Genomic DNA, 19,918 nt, shown 5'->3' with positions numbered 1-19,918 from the left:
GTTCGGCCACGTCCTGAGAAGCAGGGCCTCAAAACACGTGGCGGTTGTTCAGGAGGACAGCCCCCTCCCCCACGAGAGCCCCCCCTTTTTATTGCTGAATGTGACATCAGGTGTTATGGAATATCCCTTTGGTTGGTTCAGGTCAGCTGCCCTGGCAATGTCCCCTTCCCACCACTTGCCCACCCCCAACCTGCTGGCTCTTGGGGGCTTGGAGGGAGTCCTGATGCTGTGCCAGCACTATGCAGCAATAGACACAACACTGGAGTGATACCAGTGCTGTTCCAGCTACGAGTGCAGAGCACAGTACTGTGTGGGCTGCTGCAGGGAAAGGTGACTCCATCCTAGACAGACCCAACACACCCTTCTCTGGACTCATTCTAATACATCCATGTCCTTCTTTACCTGGGGCCCTTGGAGCTGAATGCTCCAGGTGAGATGGGGAAAATCACCTCCCTCAACCTGCTGGCCATGATTCTTTTGATGCAGCCCAGGTATGATTGGCTTTCTGGTCTGCAAGCACACATTGCTGACTCATGTTGAGCTTCTCATCAACCAACACCCACGTGTACATCTCATCAGGGCTGCACTCAATCCATTATCCATTCAGCCTGGAAATATTTTTGCTGGGGATTACCCCAACCCAGATTCAAGACCTTGCACTTGGCCTTGTTGAACTTTATAAAGTTCACACACACACACCTCTCAAACCTGTCCAGGTCCCTCTGGATAGCATCCTTTCCCTCCAGCATGTTAACTGCACCACACATCTTGATGTCACCCACAAACTTGTTGAGGATGCACTCTACCACAATGTCCATGTCACTGACAAAGATGTTAAACAACTCTGGTCTCAACATCAACCCCAGAGGAACACCACTCATCACTGGTCTCCACCTGGATATCAAGCTGTTGACCACAACTCTTTGAGTGTAACCATTGCTTACCCACTGAGTGGTCCATCTGTCAAATCCAAGTCTCTCAATTTAGGGACAAGGATATCATGGGAGACAGTATCAAATGTTTTGCTCAAGTCCAGGCAGATGAGGTCAGTTGCTCTTCTCCTATCCACCAATGCTGTAGCCAGTTTGTAGAAGGGCACCAAATCTGTCAGGCACAATCTGCCCTTAGTGAAGTTATGTTGGCTGTCACCAGACACCTCCTTGTTTTCCATGTGCCTTAGCATAGTTTCCATGAGGATCTGCTCCAGGATCTTGCTGGGCACAGAGGTGAGACTGACTGGCCTGTAGTTCTCTGGCTCTTCCTTCTTTCTCTTTTTAAAACTGGGGGCTATGTTTCCCCTCTTCCTGTCAGGGGGAACGTCACTGGATTGCCATGATTTCTCAAATATGATGGATAGTGGCTTAACAACTTAATCTACCAGTTCCCTCAGGACCCACAGATGCATCTCATCTTGCCCCATGGAATCTTCAGGTTTCTTAGATGATCTCATACCTGATCTTCCCCTACAGTGGGTGGTTCTTCATTCTCCCAGTCCCTGCCTTTGCCTTCTGGGACTTGGGCTATGTGGCTAGAGCACTTGCTGGTGAAGACTGAGGCAAAAAAGTCAAGGGGGAGGGGGAGGGGGAGGGGGAGGGAAAGGGAAGGGGAAAGGGGAAGGGGAAGGGGAAGGGGAAGGGGAAGGGGAAGGGGAAGGGAAAGAGAAAGAGAAAGAGAAAGAGAAAGAGAAAGAGAAAGAGAAAGAGAAAGAGAAAGAGAAAGAGAAAGAGAAAGAGAAAGAGAAAGAGAAAGAGAAAGAGAAAGAGAAAGAGAAAGAGAAAGAGAAAGAGAAAGAGAAAGAGAAAGAGAAAGAGAAAGAAAAAAAAAGAAAACAGCAACAACAAAAAGTGACCATTTTTCAGACAGGAGTTGGTGATTTACTGAAGAAGATTTTATGACACAGGTGAAGACACACATTGAATCTGATAACCCAGTATCTTCCTGTTCTTGTTTCCCTTCAATGTAATTGTATGTTATTTTCTTATATGTTACTAAAATGCAGGGTCACTAAATAAGGAGACTGATATAGCTTAGTGGGAGGCTGAGCATGTGCAGTTGTGTAATGTGTTGGGAGAACTCTGTGCTTCCCATGCAACAGGGAAGATGAAGGAAAGAAACTTCATACTTTTCCCTAGGTTTGTCTTGCTCTCAATGAACTTATATGCTGCCATACATAGTATACAAACAGCTGTGGACAAAGATGAATTATGTTGATATTAGTTTTGTAATTATTGGTAGTTCTTAGATATCAGTTTTGAAGCCAGGATTTAACAGAGAAGACAAAATCTCTATCTTGTTTTGGAAGTGTCCTTTTAATATCCTCATATGTTTACCTGGTCTTCCTCTTATTTCTTTGTTCTTTGATTAAATAACATTTTGTATCTGCTTATTTCTACAAAAGATCTTTTTTTTTTTCTTTTTTTTTTTTCTTCTTTTTTTTTTTCCCCAGAATTTTAGCAACTGTAGTATAGTCTAACATGCCGTGTCATCTATATCCTATCATCTGTAAAGATGTCTTTGGTATTCAGTAATTATGTTAAACGTAGATACAGTATTGAAATAAATAACAAAATTCATATTTAAACCTACAGGAGGTTGTAGCAAGGTGAGGATCAGTATCTTCTCCCAAGCAACAAATGATAGGACAAGAGGACATAGCTTCAAGGTGCACCAGGGGATGTTTAGGTTGCATATTAGGAAAAGAAAAAAAATCACTGAAAGGGTTGTGAAGCATTGGAACAAGCTGCCCAGGGAAGTAGTTGAGTCAGTATCCCTGGAGGTATTCAAAAGATGTGTAGAAGAGGTATTTAGGGGCATGATTTAGTGGTGGACTTGGCAGTGCTAGGTTAATGGTTGGAAGTGATTATTTTAGAGATCTTTTCCAATCAAAATGATTCTATTACTCTGTGATTGTAAGCCTAAAAATAAAACCACAGGAGTTTCTGAATTTATGTTCTCCTATTACCCATATTTTTTACCCATATTACTGAAAAGTTGCTACATTTTTTTTCCCAAAGAAAATACTATTTGTTTGGTATTTGGCCCTCTATGTTGGTACTATTTGAAATGAAAACTGTAAAAGCTTTTTTATATTCACCTTTAGACAAAGCCACATAATGAACAAAGTAGGATAACCTTCATTTTCCAAAGATAACTACATCCTGAGATTAGTATAAACTTAGATTTGTGCTCTTTATGAAGATTAGAAGTATCTAAACGGCAGGTGCTTTGACTTCTGTTCCATAACTGGCAAAAAATAAATAAAATAGAGCAGTGCACATCATTGCAAATCCTTCACATTTCAGCTAAATTCCAGCCTTTGTCAGTGACAATTTTTTTTCCTGTTTTAGGGCGCACAGCAACACATTGTTGGGTGTCCCTTTGCTCGTTTGAACTAACTTTCTTGGTAATGTGTGAGCAACACGGTTGATCCTGACATTGTGTCTTCTTTAGTCATGCTAATTCCAGTACTCTTCCTTTTCTACAGTACACAAAATGTTACCCAACCATGAGTTCCTTCAAGAGGAAACTCTACAGACTGTTAAATCAGCACAGTATAAACATGACTTGCAACAGATACTAATAAATAGCTTGTGTTCTGCATGTTTATCTTCCCAAACTCAACGATTCTTTATATATTTATACTAAGCACATCCTATCTATAGCTGATTTGGATTTAGATTTGCAGTGGCAGAAAGGGGCCTAGGGAGGCACTGTCCCTTTCATACTTGCACTCCTGAGCACATGAGATTTCTATAGCCCACAGAGGCAGGTCCTCAGGCTTCTCCAGAGGGAGTCTCATTTGAAAGACGATTTTAAATTATTCATTGCAGTTTGAGGAGATATTGCTGTTTCCTAGTTGTAACTTCAGAAATGCTTCAGGAACCAGAAAGTGTTCATTATATTGTTAAAAATAATCTTTTGCATATTTTACCATCATCTCCTTAAGAATATCACCACAAAACTGTGACTTGACATTACAATAAAGATGAATGCCACTCTTTACTGCATGTTTCAAAATAAATGGATTATATTAACTGGTGTACAAAACCCCTCTCTCTCTGATTACTTTTAATTTGTATATTCATAAAGCCATGGATTACTAATAACAGCTATCAATCATTTTCCCTGAAACTAGTTTGACACTAAGTACTACAGATCACAGTGAGTTATAATGAAAACTCTACTTGCAGATAGCATGCAAACACAATTGCATTTCCCCATCGAGGATTTAATAAAGTACTCCCAGCTCACACGCTACCTCATTTTCCCAAAATGGAGTGAAACAGACTTTGAACACAGTCAGAAAAGCCCAGTGGTGTCCCCTGACAGATTCCTGGAAGCTGTATGTACCATTGCCTTCCATCAGCCTCCTTATGCCCGTGTGCTTGCCTGACAACCTGTGTCACACACAGTGAAAGAAAACAATTCCAAGGACTGACATACACCTTGTTTCAATTCCAGCAGAAAGGCCACTGAACTTTTTGTGTCATTAATTACTATACATTTGAAAGAAAAGAAAGTTGGATACCATGACTCTGCTGACAAACTCAGTCCACAGGGAGACTGCAAATTCATAGACAAAATCTGTGAGATTTGCAGTGGCAAGATATACCAGGCTACAGGTAAATAACTTTGTTTGGGTGATCCCCCACCAAAATCCTTTGAATGGCAGGTTCATAAGATCTGCATGAAATTTGTCACCAAAGAAAACCGCACAGGAGAATGTAAGCAGCTTTGAGCAGCTGCCACAGAAGCACATGAAAATCCAAATACCTGAAACTGCAAAAGTCACACTGCATTTTTAAATCTGGATTGCATTTAAATTGCTTGTCGTTTCATTTCTTTCACTATTTTTCCTTCCCTCGGCAATCCTGGCCTTTTTGCAAACATCACAGTTGTCATTACCTCTTCAGACGTGTGGATGCCACTGCAAAGCAAAAACTAAATAAAATATCATGTGATTCTGAAGTGAAAAGTCATAGCCTGGGCTTCAGAGGATGCAGCCAGTTCAGTTCTCCTTCTCCAGGCACAAGTCTGGGACATTTTAATTTTCATAGCTACATTTCCTATCATAGACTGAAAGGAAAGAAAGGCAGATAGGACAGATTCTCCTTGTTCCTCCTATCCCTTCAGAGACCTAGCCCAGACAGGCTGAGAAACAGGATACATTTCCTTCAGGAAAACACTGGAAAGACACCAGGAATGTAGAATGTCTCAGTCCCTTGCCTCACTCAAAAAATAAATAAATAAATAAATAAATAAGTTCATTAGTCAGCAATTTTGTGTTCTCAGTGGAGTAACAAGGTGAGTGAGCTAACAGGCTACAGCACAGTTTAAGCTAATAACAACAGGAATATTTATTGGGTTAATCAGGTCAAAGCAGCCTGCCACCCAGAACTTCATTAAGTGTCATCTTTGCCATTAAAAGCAAATCCTGACTTGACTGGAGGGAGTAAGGGGATGTCTCCAGCACGGCCAGAAGCAGTAACCTACTTTGTGTGTTGACTTTCTCTGTGTGTGATATATAGTCAGCATTTCTAATGAATCTGCTTGGAGCGGCTGGAATATTATGATTTATAGCACCTTCCCACTCTCTATCATAGCATTTTATTAGATGGATGGGAAGCCAGTAGTAATGAGGTTAGGAATGAGAAAACATCCATCAAGCTTGGCTACATCTTCTCAGGAAAGACAACATGCTATCTCTTATGTCTCAGGCAGTGATCTAGGTCACGTTGGTATAAAATGCATGATTAAAACCAAGCATTTGACACTACATAATAGGCATCTAGTTAAAAAATAGCTCTAGTGTTCCTGACTTTTAATTAAACCCAACTCATAAATATGCACTGTGGTAAATATACTGCAGAATGGGTCTTGTTTATATCCCACCACATAACAATTACCTTCAGAGCGAACCTTTTATTTCACTACATGCTGTTATTAGGCAAGAGACGCTCTAAAAAACAAATGTTAAGCCAGTGATGTTAGGCAGGCACACAATGATCCCATCTACTTCAATTGCTTGCTCTCCTTCTCATACTTGCCACTGCAGTTATCAATCTAAAATAAAGCACCCTTAATCTTCTTTAGCAATCTTTCAAGGCACCTTTGATTGCCTCAGTAATAACAGAGAGAGGGGGGCTCTTAAATATGGAATGGTAGTGCACTGTAAATCTATCCCTTTAACAGGTTTATTCTTTTCTGTGTGGCTCGTTTACAGAAGATTTTTTTATGTGGCTTTGAATAATGTAAAGCTGACAAATTCATGCACAAAAGCCACATTCATGTAGGCACCAGCTCAGTGAGATATTTAACTGTGTGCTTGACTTAAGCACATCAGTCATCTCATGGAGGTTAACAGTCAATTACTAATTGATTGCTAGCTCAACAATTGATCAATAAAGGAATAATCCAGTTCCATTGTGGTTTCAAGAGGTAACATCCTTGTGCTGAGGCTAAAGGCACTGGGGTCAAGTTCTGTATGTTGGGGAAATCTTGCCACATTGAAAACAGTGAGAGGTTTTCAGTGTCACGGATGACAGTGCAGCAGGATAGAGAAATAGATGGAGAGCAGTGTAACTGATCAGCCAGGTGGAGGTTAAAAGTCCAAGAGTATTAATTTCTACTTACAGGGGGCAATAGCAAACTGTAAGCATTTCTGTCTCTAAGGAGATTATTCTTATCCACAAAACATGGTACAGCAATATCTGTTTAGTTGTAAGCAAGAAACTATCACGAGCCTAATGGATGTGCTACAATGAAAGAATACTTTGACCTGGACTCTTCACTGTTTTCCATTGTAAATGAACTTATGTTCATTATATCAGATCCACGGAGTTATAAGTGTGCAAAAACATTCATGTAGTTGTTGAAGCAATAGGAAGGGCATAGGGGGAAAATAAAGCCCACAAACATATAATTGGAAAGGTTTCCTTCAGATCTTCAGGAACACCTCAAATATTTAGATTTTAAACTTTCACAGGCAGAAAAAAAAAGTGACATTTTATAATAGCGACACATCTTGATAAACATAGTGAATTTTCTAGTGGGACTGATTCATTGAATGTTATAATTTGCCCAGAAGACTAAAAAAAAAAAGTGTCTTCTGCTGTAGAATGTAAAATTTGGTAGTGGTCCCAAGGAACTGAATATTTGTGTGATGCTTCTTTTTCATCTGCTTCAGAGAAGGATGCCTATAAATATACAAGATATGTTCCAAGGGTATTTTTTTTTCCATATAATCAATGACCATATTTGTTGATGGGCTTTTTACAGGCAGAGGGAGATGAAATGGCCTTTATATTTTCAGACTAAAAACAGCTGGCTCTACAAAAATATAATAATCTCTCAAAGAAAATTTGTTAGGTCATTTCAGAATATTAAGGATGATTTCTATAGAAGCTGTTGCGTCAATTGTGGCAAGTACTAGTTTTGCCCATGATGTTTGGTAGGTGGAGATTCGTCTTAACCTATAACATAAATACACTAAAATTTACTGACCTATTTCACTCCACTGCTACTGTTTTGCTAGTGAAAAGTAAACATAAGCCTAAAAATATGCACTAAAATTCAGAACAAATTCACTTATTAATTGTTCTCTCAGTGCAAAGTCCTAACATAGCTTTCTACAGTATTATGAAATGATTTGTCCTGTCTTTTCTTTCATGCAATCTCTTCATATTAATTGAAATATTAAAAAAAATATATATTTTCAATAGTCAACAACAATTTACAGTAAATTGATGAAGTCTTATTGGACATAACTGGTAGCATCAGCAACCAAACTTTCTTTGTGAGGTGTTGCGGTGAAATACATCTTTATGGTATATTTAACAGCTTCCCGTTTACACTGTATTTTAGTAACAGGATGATTTTTTCAAATAAACAAAACCACCACCACCAACAACAACAAATTTACACATAACTGTTAATAAAAGGTGGGCTGTGGTATCAGCTAAGTGCTTCTGACTTTGGTACAAAACCAAAATATTTTCCTGGATGAAAAAAAAGCACTGTGCAAATAGATCATGGGTTGACTACTTGCAGTCATCACAATCCTTGTGGAAAGAGATTTATTATGCTGGATTTTATTATGCATCCAGTTTTCAGAGGAATAAATTACATGCTTCTTTTGCTGTGTTAATATTGCAAGTGACTATGGCTGCTGTTGTACACTCCCTTGGAAACATCTTTTATACAGTGCCAATTAAGCAGGAGGTGGGAATGTTGGCAAGAGGATTTCAGCATCTCAGCAAAAGGTCAATATGGTTACCATCCAGCCAGAGTTTATTTAGTGATGGATTGTATAGTCAGCACTGTTTCTACTAAGGGAATTTAATATACATTCTTCTGAATGAGAGCAGATACTATCAAAGGAACCGTCCTATTACTTAGGAGACAGTTTAAAATAGTTAAAAAGCATCTCCGTGACCTCATCTGACCAAGCTAGCTTTTGAGCTTTTTTCTTTTACTGAGTAGTGTTAATGTTTCAACATTGAACAAATGCAATTTATGTATTGACACTTTGTCATTATCACTGTACACAAACTAACTTACCTTGTTACCTTTCCCCTCTCTCTCTCTCTTTTAAGAAACAGCAAAAATGTCTAACCCTGATCAAAAAGTACAGCAGGTGTGATAGTTCAGAAGTCTTCTAACATCTAAAGAAGGAAGTTTATCTTCTTTTTAAGGTTATTTAGGAAGTTATCGGCAATTTATTTTTTCTATGTTATATTTATTGTTTTGTAGTGTTCAAGTGAGATTTTTCACTTCACTTTCTGCACTTATTGCCTTTCAGGAACTATTGAGACTTGGTGGCTAACTTTATAAATGCCTAGAAAGGGTCTGAACTAAAAAGGCAAGGACTGGGATCATCTTTAATTTATAACTAAAAATTGGCATCAAGGCAGAGACGCTACCTTTTATAAGGGAACAAGCCAATAGGTACTAACTTGTTTTCTTTTACTCCACTAGAAACATCTGTAGTTGAAACAGGACACTACTGAGAAAAGCAAATGGAGGAAACATTTTTCCATGAATTAACTTCAGAAGTCACAAGGTCTTCCCAGCACAGGCCCTTTGGAGGATGAGATACAAACTGGTCTATTTCCATTTTCCTCCATCATTCTGGCTTGTTCCTTGCCTCAGCCCCTCCCTGGATGATGCCCATTTAGACACTTCTTGCTTCTCAGATAGATTCTCCTGCCATCCAGCATTCTCAAAATTTATAGTAATATCATTTTCCAAGATCATGCCCAAATACTTTTCAGTCTACAAGAAGAAACAAGTATTATTTCTCCCCACCAGCCAAAGGCATAGATCATAAGAATTCCTCCTTTGTATTTATTTGTTCTAAAAGTCACCAACTTATATTAATGCTTTTCAGTCCACAAAAATCCATGCAGCATTGTAAGGGAAATAGTAAACCAAACCTAAAAGCCACAAAAAGCAATCATCTTTTATTTTCTTGTTTTCTTGTATCTGCTCAGAGACAATAACATTTCTTCTCATCATTGTTAAGAGAAGAGCATCAGTGTTCAGTTCAGCAGGAGCTGACGCTTTGAGGATAGACCTATCATACAATAGGTCTGGCCAAAAGTTACAGATATTGCTGTATGATTAGACCATGTGTCTTCCCATAATGCCCCAATTTCTGTTTTATTTGAAAATTTTAAAGCAGTTCTGATTATCTAGTTATCTGATTGCTCTTATCACATATCACATGAAGTAACATTTATCCCAGCTTTCTGGAAATCAGCTATTTAAAGATAGAGACAGTTCCTGTCAAGCTCACTTAGGACTTGGACTTAGATAATATCCAAGATAATAGCTTCATGACTGTCTGCCTCCACATACATCGTCTTCTCTGATCTCTTCGTGTTGTGAAGCATGAAACATTTAAACAGTGAGGAAAATTAAATTTTCTAGTTATTCACAACAGGAAAGTTTATGTTTCTCTGGTAAAATCCACCTTCAGTGCAGCATGAAAAAGAATTGTGTGAAGGTTTTTTAGTTTACATGAAGCATCATGTGTGCATAGGGTTTTCCCAGTACACAAGTAGAAGGAGCTGTGCTTCCAAAGATGTGTTCTTTATTGCTTTTCATCTCTGACTGGATGCAGCTCATCTTTTTCTCTTTGAAAGGATAGTTAAAAACAACAAATTACAGTTACTGAGGTTTTGCTCAGCTTTTGTCTACCAGCAAAAAGAAGAGAGACTGTGCAGCAGATCATGGTGTATTAATACACTACTGAATACTCGTACCAAAACGTATATTTTTGCCTGATTCCTGTATACCTATCTTAAGCATTAAATATACAGATCTCTACAAAACTCTTATGTGCGAGCATGTAAGTTTGTATCTATGGATGCAGTATAATACTTAAGACATAATGATACTTGGATAACTGCCTGCTAATAAAAGTGCTTTAAGACAGACCTGAGAACCTCCAAAGGGAGCACCAGGAAGCACAGTTCTACACAGGGTGATGCCCTTTGTTCAGCATGGAGATGAGTCATCATTTGTGTGAGGCAGGTTTAAATGGAACATGTGAAATTCTCAGTCTGTACTTGGTCTGATCATCACAAAGACACCAGCCAATCCCTGTCATGAGGAGCAGGTGTGTTGGTTTTCCTGTTTGCAAAAGCTAAGTCTTAGGTCACAAAGGAGTTAACAGACAGCTTTTCCAAACTGCAGACTACAATAAATTCTTCTGGAGGTCTCCTGTGAGACTCCTAATATTCAGAGAGTAATTTTGCAATCTATAAACTTTGTGAGTCCTAAAGACTAGATTAAATATCCTTAGCTTCTTGCCCCCAGAAAACCCTGCTATCTTGATGGTGCACTAAGATCAATGTGAAGGGGAATCTATATTTCTGCAGATAAGAGTATTAAAAGAAAAATAGCCAAGGTAAGGGACATTTCCATCTACAGACCTAAGGATATTTCAAGGAGAATGCCTTCTTTACAGAGGATGACATCATTGTAAGAAAACAATATTAAGAATTTTGTTCCCATTATAATCTTTTGGCAAGAAACAAGATAGGGTAATGTCTTCCTTGCAAGAAAGCTAGGCTTCTCTAAATGTCACTTTCCTAACAAGAGTCCCCCAAAGTGCCATTGTGTTCACTTTCTTTGCACAGAAAGGCTAAACAGTGAGAACACTGGTGCATAAGCCCTTCAACTATTGAGATATTGAATTCTGATCTTTAATAAACCAACACTGATTTACTTCACTGCTTCTGTTTGCTTAGTTAAGCTCCACTGGCATAAGAAAAGGCACACATAATTTAATCAGATTGCTTTTTTCATTTGATTTTTATTAATGCAGCAAGCAGGCATTGAGCTCAGTAAATTCACTCAGTTCTCACCAGTAGAATACTCCTTCCTCCTTCTGACTGGAAGTTTCAAACAGTAAAAAATTGCAATAAAGTACAAGGGCTTATACATACATGACATGAGGTCCATTTCAATGGGAAAGCTCTCCTCTTTCCATCTTGCATTAAAAAGAGAAACTGAGAATGGAGTATTTAAGGGGAGCATTGAATTGTTCCCATTTCAGTGGGGCTGTGGTAGATGTACCATTCCATTCTTAATTTCTGCTCAGAAAAATCCCACCACAGCAGGACTCCAGGACACCTATCCAGCTGCCTTATGCCATTCACCATCCAGCTCATTCTGCTGTTCTTAGCATTCTCCTCCCAACTAGATAAATATAGTACTGTTGAACTGTTACAACTGGAAACCTTATTTATTTGTCGTGTTTTGCAGTTCACTGTAATGTTTACCAAATCTTTCTCATTTATTATAGTGTAAAACCTTTGGAAAGGTATACATACTCATTTCTCTATACAGAACTATTATGATCATGGTGATTTTAACAAACTCTGAAATAAAGGTGACCATCATATAAGGATACTTCCATATTGTCCTTATCTCTAAGCTATGAAAACACTTTCCATTTTGTAAAGGAGAGACAAAAGTCTTAGAGATGTGTTCATTCATATTCTACTTGCCTGTTTTACCACTGGCCAAGAATGTTTATCCCATTGCGTTATTCCACCTCTATCGTATTTGATTGTATTCTATTTTGTAAAGTAAAGACTGAATTGACACATGCATAAGTGTCATGAATATACATATAATATGATTTAAGGATTCTTAAGCTCTCTGGAGCATCTGCCTGATCCTATTTGCAATTACAATGTTATGGTGTCTGCCTTCATCCAAGGATAAGCAGCCTGTCCGTATTTTCCTTTATCCTCAAAAGAACATGCAAAGCAGTGATGTTAATTGTCAAAATTATACTTCCTCAGTGATGGCAGATATTCCTCTTAATGAAAAATCTCACAGGACAGGAGAGATAAAGGAGAGGAAATTATATGCATTTTCCTTTATCAGAAAAAAAATATAATAAAAAGTATATATATATATATATATATATATGCGGCATGATCCTCTATTTGGACTACAGAGATTCCTTTTCAAGTAAAACAAGGACCTTCTTTTTAGGGCAGTTTCCATTTCATTGCTCATAACCTTGTCCAGAAATAAGTATAGCTTAAGTATATTCCCTATTATATGTAACTAAATGAGAGTTAAAACTGAGTTAGTTTGTGATAGAATTGTGAGATGATATATCACATCTCTCAAAGGTTTTTAACACTGGCCATGAGCATATTTTGTTCTTACATCATAGAGATACTTGTATTATTCACCTATTCTTACGGACCTCTGCTCACTTTTCAATCCATAATTATTCTATCTAAAAGTCTCTGTGTGCTCATGGCACCCAGATTGATGGAGTGTGTGGTAACTGCTTTCACTGAAGTCAGCAAGAATTTTATTACCTATTTCCCTGACTAAGAATATTTACAGATGCACTTCACCTTGGTCTATGTCTGTGATAATCTCCTAAGTGCTGAATGACAAGTAGGCGAGATAAATAAAGGAAAAAAAATAATATATATATATATATATATTATTTGAAACAGCCTAAGCAACAAAATATTTTTTCCCCCAAACTTTCAAACCTGAGGGCAAAATAAAAATACATTTAATGAATAATATCCCACTATTGAGCACCTAAATGCCTACAAAACTTTTACATATCCTGCTTTCAGAAGACATTTTAGTGAGTTTCAAATCAAAATCTTTTTTTTTCCTGAAGCACAGAATCAGCTTTAAAACTTTCTAATTTACTATACAACGTATTCAATACATATATATATATACATATTAATCTATAAACATTAATTATTGAATTAATATTACAGATCTATTTTCAACAACAAGATTTCTGTATTTCTGTATAAATATAATGCCTGGAGCGTGGGAGTGTGGCCGTGGGGGTCGACAAGCCCCATGGCTGGTGGTAACATTGGACTCTTAACGATGAGGGCATCAGGAATGTAAAGGAACAAAGAAGGGTGATGCCTTGCCATCTCGGGTTGCTTGTTCTTCAGCCGTTAAGGCATGGGAGTTGCTGGGTATTTGCAGTTGCCAGGCAAAGTTGTTGACCAGTGAATAGTTAGTGGAAAAGGACTGCTGTGGGGCAAAGGGAGCCTGTCCTCAATATGATGAGGCAACATGGAGAATGAAGTTATGCCCTCAGTATGAGAGATAAAGTTAGGCCCTCAGTAAGATAATGAAGTTATGTCATCAATAAAGTAGCAGCAGTTACTGATCCTAAAAGAACCCTGGTGTCCGTGTAGTCATTACGACACACTGGAGCATACAAAATTGTCCTAAATATTTTTACCATAAATCATCCCAAAGATGCCTCTATGTTCAAAGCCAATATTTACAGAAAGCAAGCTTCAATACCTGTACATTATTTTAAGTTACCATTAAAGAAAAAAAAAAAATAAAATAAAATAAAGAAACACCGTTACTTTCTTAAAGTATCCTTAAAGGAAGGAAGAAAGAAAGAAAGCAGGAATGCAAGGACATTCACTGGGAAGACAGGCACTGAACTTCATTATTTTCAGTTCCTTGGTCTACTGCATGTACCTAAGGTGTGCTAGCATTCTTCCACACAGCTTCTGAAATACCTAGCCATCTAGAGACGGCTGTATTAAAATAGAGTATTAGGCTGATTTTCATTTCAAGGCTGCCATTTCTTGATTTTTCACCTAGAAAAATACAATCTGGGGACTGTTAAATCTCTGTTCTTTACAGTTTAATTTCACATAAACCCAGAAAAAAAAAAAAAAAAAAAAAAAAAAAAGGGAAATAGAAAGGAACAATGACAACAACACAACAACAACAAAACAACAAAAAACACACAGGGTTACAAAAGGAAGGGGTTTTTTTGAAGGTTGTACAGTGAATTGAACTCCCGAAATACTTAGTACATGCTATAACATATAATCAAATAAATAAATAAAGATTAAAGCATTCTAGATTTATTTTTCACTCAGTTGTTTCAACATGCAGCAAAGCCATATGCAAAGAAGGAAATAGTTATCGCAAAACATTTGTAGGAACTTGTTCGTTTTATGAAATGTCATGAAAATAAAATGCCATCCACAACAGAAAACAGGCTGTTTCTCCCTTCTGGCAAAAGGCGTAGTCTTCTTGTCTGCCCACTTGATGGGACAGCAGAACATTGTTACAATGATGAGGGATTTGTATTCAAAATCTTGTCTGCACTGGTCCTCCTCTCTTTTACAGTCAAAACTTTCATCGCTCACCCATATGATAAATCATTTTCCTAATGGTAAATATTCCAAATGAATGTTTTCTACATGCTGTTCTGAACAATGTAGTGTGAAGCCTATTGGCACTCCACTTTTATTTGTCAGAAGCTTCAAATCTTAGCAGAACGTGTGTGATAGTAGAAGAAACTTCTCAGCAAGCTTAGCAATGAGACAAAGACACAGAAAATGCTTATTCTGTGACTTCTTTGACTGATAATACCTCAATGAAGTGACCTTCACACTAGTTTACAGACCGGCTTTCAAGCACACACATTTGTCTAAAAATGTTTCAGGTTTTGTTTATGTTTTATATTAGAGGGAAGGGGAACTTGATGTGTTTACTATTTATAGAAGATTTTGACTGTAGCACTTTTAAAAAATAAATCGGCCCCAGATTTTTCAAATAATTCAGTATGTCCCAATAAATCTTTTCAGACATATGCAGATATCTACATGAAGGATTCCATCTTGGGGGCCAAAATGGTCGTTACAGCAAATAGATTGTAATTCTCTGTGTTTTTTATGGCTATGTTCTAAATAACTTTGATAAAATTATTTATAGTTCTTTGATGGTTTTGTTGCTGTTCTTTTGTTTTTAAATACAGATCAAATGTGGTCTGTTAAACTCAGCCTATGTTAATCATAAGAATCCATGCTACATGTTTAGATTCTCTGTCTTTAATTTTCCATTCCCAACACAGCAGCCTCTCAATCTGCAATTCTGAGGGATAATCCAATACAAGTACGATATTAAGTTCCATGGCGAACCTTCCAGAGGACGGCAAAAAGGATTAGACTGCTGCAGTTTAACAAAGATTCACTGAATGTGTCACTTTAAAGCAGGCCATGTTTTGACGTGAATAGTTTCTTGCAATCTAAATGTGTTACTTATCTAAGTATTAATTACATGATGATGAGAAAGAAATAAACACACACACACACAATTAAAATTTTGAGTTATCTCACAGGAGTGGCCCGAATTTTATGGGATGGTCATTTGTAAGTAATTTAACAAAGCTGTGTAGAGGGAGCTAAGAATAAACCCCATTAGTGAATAAATGGATTTGTGCAATTTATACTTGCATAAAGCTTGGAAAACATACCTTTTCATGTCTTAGCCTGAAGATCCAATGTCTGCTTTAGAGATACTCTCTGCTAGTACATGGAAAAAAGATGCTAAGTATCTCCATTGTTTTTGCATTATGGTCTAATATTTATAGAAAAATCTCCAAAGTGAAAACCAAAACTTTTTCAGATAAAGACCATGTCATTATAATAGTTTTGTAGAAGATACCACTGAAAAGCAAAATAAAGGATAACAAAGTTAAGGTGACATAAAATCCTAGCAGAAAACAAGTTACCTGAGGAAAAAGCACATGAAGTTTCACTGTTTTTCAGATATTTCCATGTTCTTAAGAGGATTTTTTTTTTTCACCGCTTATTTACCCCCTTTCCATTTCTTTCACCAATTACAATTGTAGTTTTAAGATTACTACCCATTTTATTGTCTCAGTATCATTGCATTTCAATGCATTTTCTTTTCCTATGACTTCTCTCTAGTATCAGAACTGCATCTTAGAGTTTCACTGAAGAAGTTATCACAATCAGTTTTTCATCTTTCTTTTATGAACTTTTTTTCCTTTGTTCTTTTCCAAAGCTCTGCTCTGCCAAAAAGGTTCATTTCTCCTCCCTCATGGGACACCTATGAATATTGGGTTTCAAGCTATTACATCATCTTTCCTCTAACAAAGATCTGTCTATGTATTAAAACTAAAACAATGTATTAAAACTAAAACAATGTTATTCACAGAATCACAGAATCATGTAGGTTGGAAGAGACCTCTAAGATCACCGAGTCCAACGTCTGACCTAACACTAACAGGTCCTCCACTAAACCATATCACTAAGCTCCACATCTAAACGTCTTTTAAAGATATCCAGGGATGGTGACTCAACCACTTCCCTGGGCAGCCTATTCCAATGCCTAGCAACCCTTTCAAAAGTTTCATTTGCTTAATATCTCCCTTTCTCAGATGGCCCTGCATGACTTTTCTGCTGTGTTGAACAATTTCATCTCCTTCTTCATCCAACAACACTCACTCTGTATTTTGTAGTGGTCTTTAACATCAGTGCTTCATTCAAGTTAATATAATTCTGTCATTTTTCATCCCTAATGCCAGTTGCCTCCATCATCCTCAGCCTCTCTTTAGGACTGTTGTCCGCAATTCAGTGCTTTTTCTTGACTTCTCCCCTGTCTCTGAAGATTTGGTCAAGCTTCTAACTTCTAACTCTCTTCAAAACAACAACAACAACAACCACTTTCTTTAGCCTGTTTCTTCTTCTTCTCTCTCTTTCCTTCAGTCCTCTGCAAGCTAGTTTTTACCTCTCCTCAGGACTGAAATGGCTCTCACTAATGACATTTTACAGAGCTACATTAAATAATTTAGGGACAATGTTAATAATGCACAGCAGAGAAGGAGAGGAATTAAGAGATACAGGAAAAGAGAAGTTTTCAGCAGAGAACCACAATGAGATTGAGACTTACAAATACATTTCTCCTTATTATCTGTTCTCCAGAGAAAACAATTCATATGCCAAGAGTGATATATAAAGGAGAGTGAGATGATATCTGATGCTCAATAAATGAAGGACTAAGAAGCGGGAAGAGTCTCATAAAATGTATCAGGGTAAAGTTACATAGGAAGATTCTGAACTAAACCAAGTGGGCTTTTCTCTACTAGAGCTTGGAAAGAATGAAGAGTGACTAGAGGTCTCAAGAAGGGGTTATGGTTTCATAGTACGTAGGAGAAGACAGTCAGCCAGAGATCATTATGTACGTTGAGTGCTTCCTATTTTTGAGTCAATACTTCTCTCAGATACCACATACACTTGAATTGGTAGCAAAAGTAGTCTGTTATTTCATCAATAAAAATTGAAGCAGCTTGATTTAAAATACAGTTTTTCCACTAGTAATTCAAGTATTTGAAATTTCTCTATAATTCTGCTTGCATTTTACTTCTGAGAGGGGTAACAAATTGCTGTGTGCTTACAGTTTTCCATATCACAAGAACACTAAAACAGAACTGCCCAAGTCCTTTCTAGAAGGTTCAACCCAAATGAATATTTTCTGTGGAAAAACTTACTTTTCTGGGAGGAAGCAGAAGAGATTTTTCATGAGGGAAAAAAAAAAAAAAAAAAACATAAAAAATTAAAACCACTGCTCTTGAGGTGAAAGTGAAGCTTGCAAGAGCATCCCATAAAAACTCTTGGGCCTGAACCAAGCAGCCTAATCCTGAGAAGGTGAAAAGAAAAAAGATTGATTGAAATGATTCAGTCTCTCACTATCTCTCACCTCAAGGCTGGAAAATTCCTGCCAATATCTCTCTACCTAGTGATAGGAGTTTTCCAGGTGGGCAGCCAGAAAATCAAGGATGTTGTTTCTCCCGGGAATATCCTTTTTCTTAAAATCCTTTTCCACTAAAGATTTAGCAGCTCTGATTTTCTTGTCAGTGGCAGATATTAATTCCTCCCAATCCTCTTTCTAATAAAAAGAAGTACTCTTTCCTCTTTCCAGCCTTCCAGAGATAGATAGCAACATTTCTTTTCCAGTATTGCAAGTGGGTTAAAAAGAGCAGGATGCTTATCAAATATTTGATTTACATTAACTCCAAATAAAACAGGAACAAGAATCCTTCCCAACCTCAGCAAACGCCAGCTGAGGAGCAAAGTGAAAATCTATATCCCTCTTGTTAGCTACAAATAAAATAAATGCAGTAATGGCATGATTTACCATACTTCCTGAATTAGACCTCCTTTTGTTTATTTGTTTGTTTGTTTTTCCCCATGCACATATGAGGAAAACTAAATACTAAATATCTTTAACAAGTTTATTTTCTTTTTTTTAGAAATTTTTAGTTCAAATTTATTTTTTACCATCCTCTTCCCAAGTCCTCGTGGTACTGATCATAAAGTGTTATATGCAAACTCATGAAATGTGATGTGAAATTATTTAGTCCCTTGATGTGTCAGCTGTCTAGCTTGGAAAATAAGCTTTGTCTCAGATACTTCAACTTGCTTAACCAAATTTCATAAAGAGCAAGCATTTTAAGTAGTTTTTTAAATGTGGATGTGGATGTGGAGGGACAGGAAAGGAAGAGCTTGAAAGTGTCTACAAAATTTTGAATGTTGTGTGTTTCCTGTTGTTGAATGAGCACTCTGCAGGTATTTCATGGAAACAGAATCATCGAGCTTGGAAAAGACCTTTAAGATCAACATGTCCTACTGTCAGCCTGACCTACTGAGTCCCATCACTAACTTGTGACCTTTAGTGCCACATCCATGTCTCTTAAATACCTCCAGGGATGGCAACTCCACCACTTCCCTGAGCAGCCCATTCCAATGTTTGACCACCCTTTACATGAAGAAATTCTTCCTAATGTCCAATCTAAACCTCTGGTTCAACTTGAGACCTTTTCCTTGTGTTCTATCACTTATCACCTGAGAAAAGAGACTGATATCCTCCTCACTGCAACCTCCTTTCATGTGGTTGTAGATAGCAATGAGGCCTCCTCTGAGTCTCCTTTACTCCAGAATAAACAACTCCAATTCCCTCTATCATTCCTCATAAGTTTTTTTAGTCCCTTCACTAGCTTCATTGTTCTTTGCACAAGCTCAAGCATCTCAATATCCTTCTTGTAGTGAGGGACTCAAAACTGAACATAGTACTCAAGGTATGGTCTCACCAGTGCCATGTACAGATAGATGGTCAATCACTTTCCTAGTCCTGTTGGCTGCACTATTTTTGATGCAGGCCAGGATGCCATTGGCCTTCTTGGCCACCTGGGCACACTGCTGGCTCATTTCATTACACAAGAGAAGCTTTCACTCTGAAGTTTTAATCTCTTGCCGCTGTAATGTTTGGTGTTTGTTTTTGTTTTGTTTTGTTCCTATAACTATATAGGTTATCTAGAGCCATTTTATATTACTGTGCTACATCAGGTCAATTAAATTTAAGTTTAAAAAAAAAGAATCATTTAATCTTTTACACTTAGAAACATTTATATAACTTTAAATCCTGTTCATTTCAGATAAGGACTGAACTGACATAACCAAAAATAAATCCAATTTAAAGAAGCCTGATAACAGCCTGACACACAAAACCACCCATTAGGAAATATGTATTGATGAAAATAAGAAATCAGAAAAACTTTTGTGTA

Source organism: Cygnus olor, chromosome Z (assembly GCF_009769625.2).
Source record: "Cygnus olor isolate bCygOlo1 chromosome Z, bCygOlo1.pri.v2, whole genome shotgun sequence".
Classification (NCBI taxonomy): Eukaryota; Metazoa; Chordata; class Aves; order Anseriformes; family Anatidae; genus Cygnus; species Cygnus olor.
Note: the sequence above shows the minus strand (reverse complement) of the source record.